General features: G+C 41.5%; 1 long non-coding RNA gene across 1 annotated transcript; it reads left to right on the plus strand.

Moving 5' to 3' along the window:
* Positions 1-426: 426 nt before the first annotated feature.
* LOC147753606 (uncharacterized) lies at positions 427-9,152 on the plus strand. The gene is made up of 4 exons (XR_015310680.1): positions 427-826; positions 6,635-6,901; positions 8,240-8,292; positions 8,850-9,152. It is a non-coding gene; the product is annotated as an uncharacterized LOC147753606 (long non-coding RNA).
* The last annotated feature ends 1,308 nt before the right edge of the window (positions 9,153-10,460 follow it).

Below are 10,460 nucleotides of genomic sequence, written 5' to 3' on the forward strand. Positions count from 1 at the left end.
TGGACCCTTTTGTTAGAAGTCGCCGCTACTAATCTAAACGAATACGGCATACCGTGCTCTTGTGCCATGAGACACTCTCAGAATATAGTTTTCAGATCCACAAATAAGCTGTCGACCATATGAGTCAATATAAACAAAAGACAAATCTCCACAAAAGTGCAACGTGGCTAATTACGTTCCTTAATGATACGGAAAAATATATTGATCAAGTGCACAATGCATAAGATATTTGAACGTTCTGGAAAAACGAAAAGACAAGACCGTCCCAGGACTGTTGATTGAGTAGAAGTTGTAAGACTTTATTCAGTCAAACGGATGTCCTAGAAGATTATTCGCATAGAATGAATATATATATATATATATATATATCGATTGCTAGGCACAGTCAGGACATGCTTCGTTAATTAATTTATAGACATAGTTGATTCATCCTAAGTCAGCAAACAGCTCTCAGGGCGGACACAGCAAAGAAAGAATACGGATACATTATGTTTCAGGATCGGTTGAGCCCTTGTTGCTTCTATTATTATAATGCACTGCTTTTTATGTGTCTGCCGATGACAACGACGATAAATAGGGCATGCCGAAGGTTTTTTTTTGGGGGAGGGAAGCAAATTTTCCTAAAGGATGATAATGCAATGAGGTTCGTATGTACATACATATCGCATAACACGTACACATGTGAAACGTGCGCCCAACCTGAAGCATACTGACCACTACACATCTGATGGGTTTGCGGACAAATATCGCCGGTCGAGGCAAGTGAACTCGACGTCTTTTACTGTACAAGTTTGGATAAGCTGGCTGTGGACATCTATCTCGCAAGGTACGATTCAAGAACACGACCTTCAGCAGACCATTATATTCAATTAAGTTCGAGCATTTACGTTTTTACTTTTCCATCCGAAATACGTGTGCTTCTAGCACAAAAACGTTTTGTTTGTTGGCATCATATTGAATCCTCTACCACTGAAAAGGAAACAAATTCGATTATTATTAACGGTATCTTTGTAGATGCTTTTTGGCGAAGGACAATTCGTTTTATGCTAGCTTGACGTTGCACTACTGAACGAGGGTCCTGCCTTTTTGCTCAGGCGAGTAAACTGTATAAGGACGCGAACTGAATATTCCGTTTAAATAACAACCTTATTACAAAGGGAACAAAAAAGTAGTCAAATTGTTATTTGTTCGATATAAACAACAAACGCCCATAGAAACGCTGGACGCAATTCTGAACACTAACATAGGATAGGTCTTCAGTGAATATTTTAGATCCTTATCGTGTTTACGCATCTAAGATAAAAGGTTTCAATGTTCATTTCAAGTGAGTAATAAAGAATGGCAGATACGCCTATAGAGGCGGAATGGCAGACGGCTTTGTTACTATAGGACAGATTAGTAACAAATGAAAACGGGTCGACGTAACGTAAATTGATTACGTTTGCTTCAACAGCGTAGAAAATGGCTCTATCACGCAGAGATTCTCAAACTAGGTATTCGTTTAACCTCGTATCTAGGTCGAGTAAATCCTACCTTATGTAAAAATCTAATGATGATGATGCTAGCGGCGATAAACAGTTAGCTCCATTTTCCCTGTTCTGGATTGTGCGGCTGTGAGGTGGCAGGTGGTGTACAGGTAAAAACCGTCGGGAACGATAGAATTTATATCGACACACGTCTGACAGCTGTCGCAGTGATTGTTCTGCTGATGTACGACAAATCGCACTGCTTTTACATTTCTTACTTATGTTCGAAGTAGTAAGCAATGGCTCTACTGCAGTATATTGCAAAAAAAAAAAAAAGGAGATCCTTGAAACGTTGGCGCAGAATACGTCTCGATAGGTTATGGTAATGTTTCCCATTGTGCCTGCTTAAGTAAAAGCGGAAATATATGGATTATCTCTATCTTCAATTGAATGATCCCATTCTACAAATTTTACTTATATCTCGAAAATTCGCTCGTGAGCTGTGAGCAAAGCGACGCTAAAAGCAGTAAATGAAAGACCCTTTTTTACGCAGATAATATATGCTTTGGGCGTTATAGAAAAAGCATCCACTGCGAACAGACGAATGCTGTGTCAGTCTCGTGATATTGTCGTTCACCCTTGTTCTATTATTTGGAAAATCTTCCAAGAAAACTTATATAAGTAAGAACACTTTCCTTAGGCGCGCTTCATGATCTCGTCGAGCGGGTTGTTGCAGTCAGGCGTTATTGGTTGTTTTGATTTGCTGGCACTGTTTGGCGTGCCTACAATAAGCACTGTAGTTGCACGGCTATTCTTGCTGGTCTTCTAACAGTTAGTATCAGTTGTAGAAAAAAGAAAAAACAAACGATTTGCTGATAAAAAGGGGAAAGTATGAGGGAAAAAAGAAGTGTGCCTCACGTACTGTATAAGAATCTAACACGGTTTGACCCAATACGATTCTAAAAAGCGGCTGGACAACTGAACGAGAAACTGCTATGTAACCGATATAGACAACCAGGCCAGGCACAACCTTTCACAGTTCAGCAGTGGCCATGGCCCCATCTTCACCAGCAACGGTGCGTTCATCAGCATTTCCGTTGCTGCAGCCGAACTCCTGGTACCATTAGTGTAACGTTCGTGTCTACTAGTGGCAGTAAAGTTATAGTATCACCATATAGCAACAAAAACACATCTGAACGCTGCCTGATCGGTCGGCCGGCCGGCCGGATTGCTATACTGTTGTCGTATTACTAGCCACCGCAGAACCTTGAGGCCTCAATCTACCCTCGACCCGCACCAGTCATCGGGAAAGGGACGGTTTTTCGTTCTTCGAAAAGCCTCCGTGTTCTTTTTAATGGCCGTTGGAGGGCGAGTGAAGAAGAGGGATTCGGAAGAAGCCTCTCTAAAACCTTCTGTAACAGCAAAGATGGTTGCTTGAGCTCTGTTTCTACATGCTGGTTTAATATTGCGCTATTCGTATATAGAGGAGCCACGAAACTTATCCGGGGCAACGTTAACAACAACAAAGAAAAGTCAGACGACAGCAGCAGCAGCAGCAGGAACCGGGTTGTAGATGGCCGCAGTTTCGTCAGCTATTGGAGCTTTGTGTAATTTGACGAAACACTTTTTTTATTTTTTGGAGAGGCACTATTATGAGAACTAAAATCGTCAGAGAGAGCTAGATAGCGTGGATGATGGGCCCTACATGGAAAAAGCTATCGGAAAGGCAACTGATTGGTAGTGGCAGCCTAACGAGAACGGTCATCTGTAAAAAAGCAAATCAGTCTTGACCTTCATATTGTTGAAGGTTTGAGTGAACGTCGTATAAACCAACGCGGCAATGTGAACACTTACAATCTGCGCAATTTTTTATAATCCGTATTGGTAAATAAAACAATAAGCCGGATTTCAATAGTATCCATTGAAATACGGTTTATTGTTTTCAATCAACCGGAAAACTAGAATGGCAAATTTCACACAGGTACTGGCTTAAGTTGTACCTAAATACCCATGGTACATGATGATTAGGAATTTATGCAGTGCTCCTCGCTTATTTAGACATGTCAAGGTTATTTTCTGCTAACAGTTATATACAAATCGTTAGCTCGTTCAATCGCTGGAAAAACTGCTACTTATTGGTATCACCTTAAAAGCCGAAAAGCTGATCTATTCTCTAAGAGAAGGCTGCCGGCCAATAATGGCGATCAATCGCTTAAAAAAGGAACTGTCCAAATCCATTGACTTATAAGTCACAGTCGAGTGCCAGTGTATAGTCTCTGAACGATGATTGAGTGCCGTAGGGCTGGAGGATCAAAAATTGATCCTTTAAGATTAGTTCAACAAAGTTGTTCTGCGTCTTTTCGCTCCTACTGTGACCGGCACTTAAGATTCTTGGTGGGAAATTCGCTCGTAAATAATGAATTATTCGTTTGTATGTTATAACTAAAAGATCCGAAGTACTTAGGTCGACCGCTACTTCATATTGGTCGCGCCGAGCAGACTACCCATAGACCAACTCTAATCATAAAACACGCTATCAATAGATGATTTTTTAATAACAAATATTATTATATTAAATGGAAAACACACAAATTTTTAAGTGTTCTGGATTTTTCCATAAATAGTGCGTTGTTTAAAAAGAAGCGGGGGCCATAAAAGTAAACAGGAAGCAATTTTGATGGTTAGTGACTTGATGCTATACACAAGAGTACAAAACAAGGAAAATGCTCGTTTACGTTGGGCTTGACAGCAGACTTATAGAGCCGTTCGTCTGGCCGCTACGTACGTATGCAAAGGACATTTCCATTCTGTTATAGTTGTTTGATATGTGCTGTTGCGCAATTTGCAAATATCTTCACGGAACTTTTTGGCATTCTTATAAGGCTTCAAAGAGCGTCATTTTGTTTATTATCGTTCTACTCTAACCGAAAGACGCGTCATCTCGTTGCCTAGTTAGGTTTGACCCGCATAGATAACATGCAATTTTTGAAATGTTTTTAAAAAACAAAATCAAACCAGTGAAGTTCCTGCCCACCTTTTCATCAATAAAAATGAAGTTTCATAACTCATCGAAGTTACCGAATCGAAGGACAAACTTTGCAATGTTATACGCACGAGAAGGGCGATGTTGAGACATAGCAGTGTCTTAAATTATTTACGTTTCAGTTTGCGTAGCGTTTTCGTATTTCATTGGCGCTATCGATTCAGCTTTTTGCATTATCCACAATAAGCGGCTATTCAGTAACCCATTTTTCAAAATTACTTTCGTTCTATCCATACACATCTTATAACTGGCATAACTTAACGAGACATTTATTACTCATGTGTCATGTATTTGGATAAAGTGCATAAACGAAGCAGTATAGGCAATAATTCATATCCAACGAACACTGATCATTCGATCCAAACGTAGTCTACTTCTACCAATTGGGACATCAGTTATAGCAACTCTAGTTCGTAATTAAAATAAATGCAGAAGCTCAAAAGTTTTTTTTTTAGATTATGGTTGAATGTAAAAATTAAAAAGAATTTGTCATCAGCTTGTCCCGTCCTATCGATCACTCCCGTTGACTCTGGGGAGAAGATGAAAGACGTCAAAAATTTTATTTTTGGCACATCTTTTCTGTTCTATCCTAAAATGAGCAGTATTTATTACCGCTGTGTTTTGACGAGGGGCGTTCGTTGTAAATGGTATGCGTAAAGCTTTCAGCTTGGGAAAACGATTCGTTCCGCAATTGGGCTAGTATGAGAGGAAAGAACTGTGGCAGAAGAAGTTAGAAGGTGAAACGGAACAGCGATGAAAAACGAAGTTTCGCATCTGGAGATTGGCTTGATGACCTTCTATACGTCGTCGCCTGGGCCTCAGCCAAAAGAGAGGCACGAGAAAAATTCGCTCATACGACAGAAACTTACCATTCTGCCACGCCTCGTCGAAGTTGCACTTCGATTATTACCAGTGCATATTGATGTTGAGGTAGTATTTGACTTGAGGTGACCTTTCGGTGGCGTCGTCATCGTTGCCGTTTTAACCTTTGAAAGCTCGCTACCGATGCTCATAAGGCGCTGCTGGTTAATAGCATCATCAGCAGCTTCGGTGACAGTCACGACGATAACAACGGCAGCAACAAAAACGTTAGTATCCACAGCGGATGCAACTACGGCTAGCTTTACTACTGGTAGTCTTGTTGTTATGGGCCTCAGTCGTAGGTAAAGGCCAAGGATCTCGGTGTGTCTATTCTGCGCTAGACATCCCTACAAGGAAATGCTGCTGACAAAATCGGTCAGCAACGTAGTACTTCGCTTTGCCTTTCAGGGTCCACCAACCTCGTCGCATTCCGCACATACATCCACGTCTATGTGTGAAAGACAGAAACACAGTCGTCTGCAAATACGTTCTGACATGAAGATCTATACACATGTAAATGCCTATATTCATTGTAAAAAAGCAGGCGACACTTCTATCTCGATTATCACTAGCCCTTTTCAAGGACGTACAGCCCGCAGCTCAGAGCCCACAGGTGACTTCAAAATCCGGGACACGCTTGCATCCTACAAACATTAGGTCAACTTTACTCCCATAACTCGTACGGCAAAGATTCCACTTTCCCATGTCCGCGGCTTGCCATTACGCTCGCCTTCTGGATGTGCGTGTCTCAGCCTTCTACGAAATGGAACGTGGTCTTCGGCTAGCGCCGTGGCGTTATAAGCCCTCGTTCGAGAAAAAAAAACGACTATTATGCAAAATTTTAACTATCCAAGAGTTATTGTCACTTCAATTGCTGTTTTTGGCTCCCATTACAAACAGATAGACAAACGGGTCACACAAGCACACTTGCACGGCTTACACTTGCAACGCTGGAGCAGAGCGCGATGAAAGCGGGAAATTACGAATGCCACTTGTTTTCATCTTTGTGAGAGAAAATGCGACAAATGGTGGCTATTGTTACTACGGTTGCAGTCCTACGGTTCGTTTTGTTACTTGACCTCCAGTGATTTCTTTCTTTGATCTTTCGGTAATACTGCTTTATGCCCAATGCAACTTTTCGGTCTGCAACTCATGGCTCCACTCGTACAATCATCCCGTCCGTTATAGATTCGAAATTAGTCTTTCATTGTTGTTGTACGCGTACGCGAATCTTATTATCGCTCTCCTTTTTGGTTTTTTCCAGTCAGCTTCGTAGCTGCCCGGCACATACCCGTGGTTTTCAGCACCAAGTGACCCCTTTTCGTTCATGGAACAGCGTAGCGGCAGCAGTAGCAACGGTCTTAGAAGCAGCACGACACCCTACTATTCCTGAACTACAACGACACACCATTCTATCGTTGGATGGTCATGTGAGGCACTGTCGGGGAGGTAAATGATCCGTGAAAAGTGAAGATTGACCGTCTATCCCTAACAGTGACGGCAACGAACGAGCCTTTGGCCTCTTTCCCCGGTAGGTCCTTTTTATCCTGCTATTCCTTTCTCCAAGTTTCTAGCTCGTTATTCTCCCGCCACCTTTTCTCATTCTCTCCTGCGTCGTTACCTTCCGACTACAGGCCGTTTTCGCAACCGCGCTAGGCGTCAATGTGCGGTAGACGGCCGGACACGGCTGCGTGACGGCCGCCATATCAATGCTTGCCAGCGATAGCAGACGCACTGGCATTGCGGAATCCATGTTGTATTATGTTAATGTCTTATGCTTGCAAACACTAATTTACTACCGATATCACTGCCATAAACAAACAGGTGCACGCTTTTAATCTCGGCAACTACCATGCAGGTAGCATACATGTATACACTAGCGGGCAACTATCTATATCTGAGCAGGACAGCTACGACATTCGCATTATCTATAGAGCTTAATCTAAAAAGTTAATTACTTAAGTATCAGCAAATGAGCCTCAACAACTTTTCCAGCCATACGCAATATTGAGCCCGGCCCGCCAAACTGGTCATCGGCCGGTATACGACTTGTCATGTCCGAGAGCTTTGTTGTTGCGCATCGGCCTGTTACCCAATTCCTAACTGTTTATGTTGAATATTTGGAACTAGCTCAACGATAATATTCCTACTAGCTTTATAACGAAAATAATATATTTGCTACAGGATTATTATGTCGAACAGGATATAAGACTGCGTCGCGTTGTCAAACCGGTCGAGGTTTCAAGCGTCTCACCGCTTAATTTTTCAACATTCCCAATCATCAATAGTATTTGGAAGAATAATTCCTACTAACTGATGTGGGTCTCAGACATGGATGCATGCGGTTACCCAAATCTTGATTCAGGTAATTTAGTCAGTCTACAGTAGCTGAGATATTTTATCGTTGTGCTAGAACGCTTTTGCCAATACGAGCTTACACAATCCATTGAAGATTTTAGCTCTTGAAAGTTAAAATCCAGCTAAACTAAGCTGGTACCGTTCCGACTGGGTGTGATGCGACGAACATTATATAACCCTTCGGATTACAGTTTCTAATTAGCACGGAAGAAAATTATTTAAGTTCCTATGTTACTGACGCTGTTGAGGCAACGGCTTAGACTATTTTTTTAAGTTGAAAGCTCACAAATTTTACATGCTGAACGCTATATAGAGACAAAAGGAAAATTATGCAAACCTGACCGCCGGTTACGTGGTCTACTCTATTTACAGCTTGCGACACAAACCATTGCTGCGGTACCTGACTATGCTAGCGGCGTAGCTGGTGAGCTACGTGTATTTCTGCATGCATATGACGACTTGCAGAGGGCCATTTAGACCTTTGGTTTACTATTAAAACTACTCTTTTCAGATAAGATGAAAAGTACTAACAGGAGACTTCGTCTCAAGCTTCGAGTAACGAAGGTAAATATAGATTCGTTTGGTAAAAACAGGGGCATGTCTCTCGTTCGATGTGTTTCACCCCTCGAAGTTATTCGATTTCAAAATTATGTCATATCACAAAAACTCTTATGACCCTTTGAAAGCAACAGTCATAAATGATGATTAAGTCATATATTTAGATCGCTGAACGCTCTTGCTTAGGTTTATACGAAAGCTGAGCCGGTACAATACCTATATATATTTCACTGGTGTGCACAACGTAGCAAGCTCAGTCAATATACACTACATATGTTGATCCGTGTAAGCTAGCTTCAACGACATTTACTTTTTCCTGCTTCATACGACTCAGCAAATTGCTGCTATATCGTTTCGATTGATCCCTAATACCTGGAGGCGCGAAATGCTTTCTACGAAATGAAGTAACTGCTAATTGATATTTGATGGCTGCCAAAACAAAAGGTGATGATTTATATCAGGTGGCCCATAGTATATTGCAATTGATTTGACTAAATGTTAGGTGTTGGTGGGTTCTATTGTCTTGACAAAATGCTGTCAGAAGTTACTTTCTTGTCGATAAGTTCCAGATAGCTGTCATATGTATACCGCAACTGTACGCATGCTCTACGTAAGTCATTTAGCAGACGCCTGCTTGCACTACTTGATCACAAGCATTCATCAGGATGCGGACAATCCTCAGAGTGAGAAAAATTTTCGACAGTCGGCCTTTCACCATATTGCATAGCTGATATGTAAAACTGCAACAAAGTCACGCTATGCCGTATCGACAGTCTCTGCTACGCTTGATTGCGCTGAACTCCCTGAAACGGCTGTCAGCCATATTTATCGACAGGTGATGCAAATACATGCACCCCAAAAAGTTCTTAGATGACACCGTGTCGAAAAAGTAATGCGGCTACATTCGTCGACAGGAAACAAGAAATACTTAGAAAATATAGAAAACAGTTAGACAGAAATACGATGGAAACGAGGCACAGACCTACAACTCGCCCACGCGCTCTGTTCTGTTCTGTTGTTACGGCTCTGCCGTTAGAGACGCGACTGCTTGAGCAGTCCTAGAACTTTCAACGGGAATTTGTTAACTATAAATATGCGTATTCCTGCACATGCGTGTAATTGGAACTTGTTCCATCGTTGGAGTCATGTACGGTCACAGTTCCCAGCAGCTTCTGCTACTAGTGCTATGTAGATCCGCCATTCCGGGCATGGCGTACGCCTGCCACGGTCACAACGACTCAAATTAGATTACGCTGTTTGCTCAAGCAAGAAAGGAAACAGAAAGAAGAACGACGAAATGAGAAAAGCAGAAAATCAAAAAGAAATTCGGGCGTGGTCACAACTAACAAAAACGCTAAAATGAAGCTATTTTCCGTAGGGAAAAGAAAAGCACGTCCACAGAAGTAAGTACATGCGTCGGTTGTTTCATGTACCTAGTAGGCACACACCACATGCTGCATTGCTACATGTATATAAGATGCACTCGAACAAAATAGATGCTTTCTCAGTTCACCCTGATCGTGGGTGTAATCTAATGGCAATCCATATTAAAAGTTGCAATGCTTATGATGTGTAAGCTCGATCGAACATCTACAAACAGAGGCAAAGTTTACCTATAGTATCCAACTTAAACTGGGCTGCGCCTCTAAACGGCCTATTTTTTTACGTTCTACTTTTTGAGTTATCTAACAGCCTTCCGTAATATGGTTTTAACCAGCATTCTTTACTATAATCGAGTAAATATCTTTTTTTTTAAATAGACTATACGTATTTCTGTCCTAGAGATACTTGCCGTCTCCTCCAGTCGGCGAGAAATAGGCTAAGTGCTTAATTATACCATCGATACTCCTACGCCAACTGGAATGATCCGGCCATGCGATGGTACAACGAAGAACGGCGAAGCTAACAAATAGACCTAGTATTTGCTACTAATGGCAGGGCAGAAAATGATCATAAAATAAGGGACCGCTGGCCTAAGCCTTTCTATATGGCATCTAAGATATGGGCCAAATATTTCATATTTGTGTACCCCGATGTAGGTGCTTAAGTATATGCAAAAAAAGATGTGAGCCGTAGTATTTACGCAAGTATGTATATCATTAAAGAGTTTCAATAATGCTGATATGATGCCGTAAGCAACTGTGCGGATTCAAAAAAAAAAGTTATAAGATTAA

Source organism: Varroa jacobsoni, unplaced genomic scaffold, assembly GCF_002532875.2.
Source record: "Varroa jacobsoni isolate VJ856 unplaced genomic scaffold, vjacob_1.0 scaffold_352, whole genome shotgun sequence".
In the NCBI taxonomy this organism is placed as follows: domain Eukaryota; kingdom Metazoa; phylum Arthropoda; class Arachnida; order Mesostigmata; family Varroidae; genus Varroa; species Varroa jacobsoni.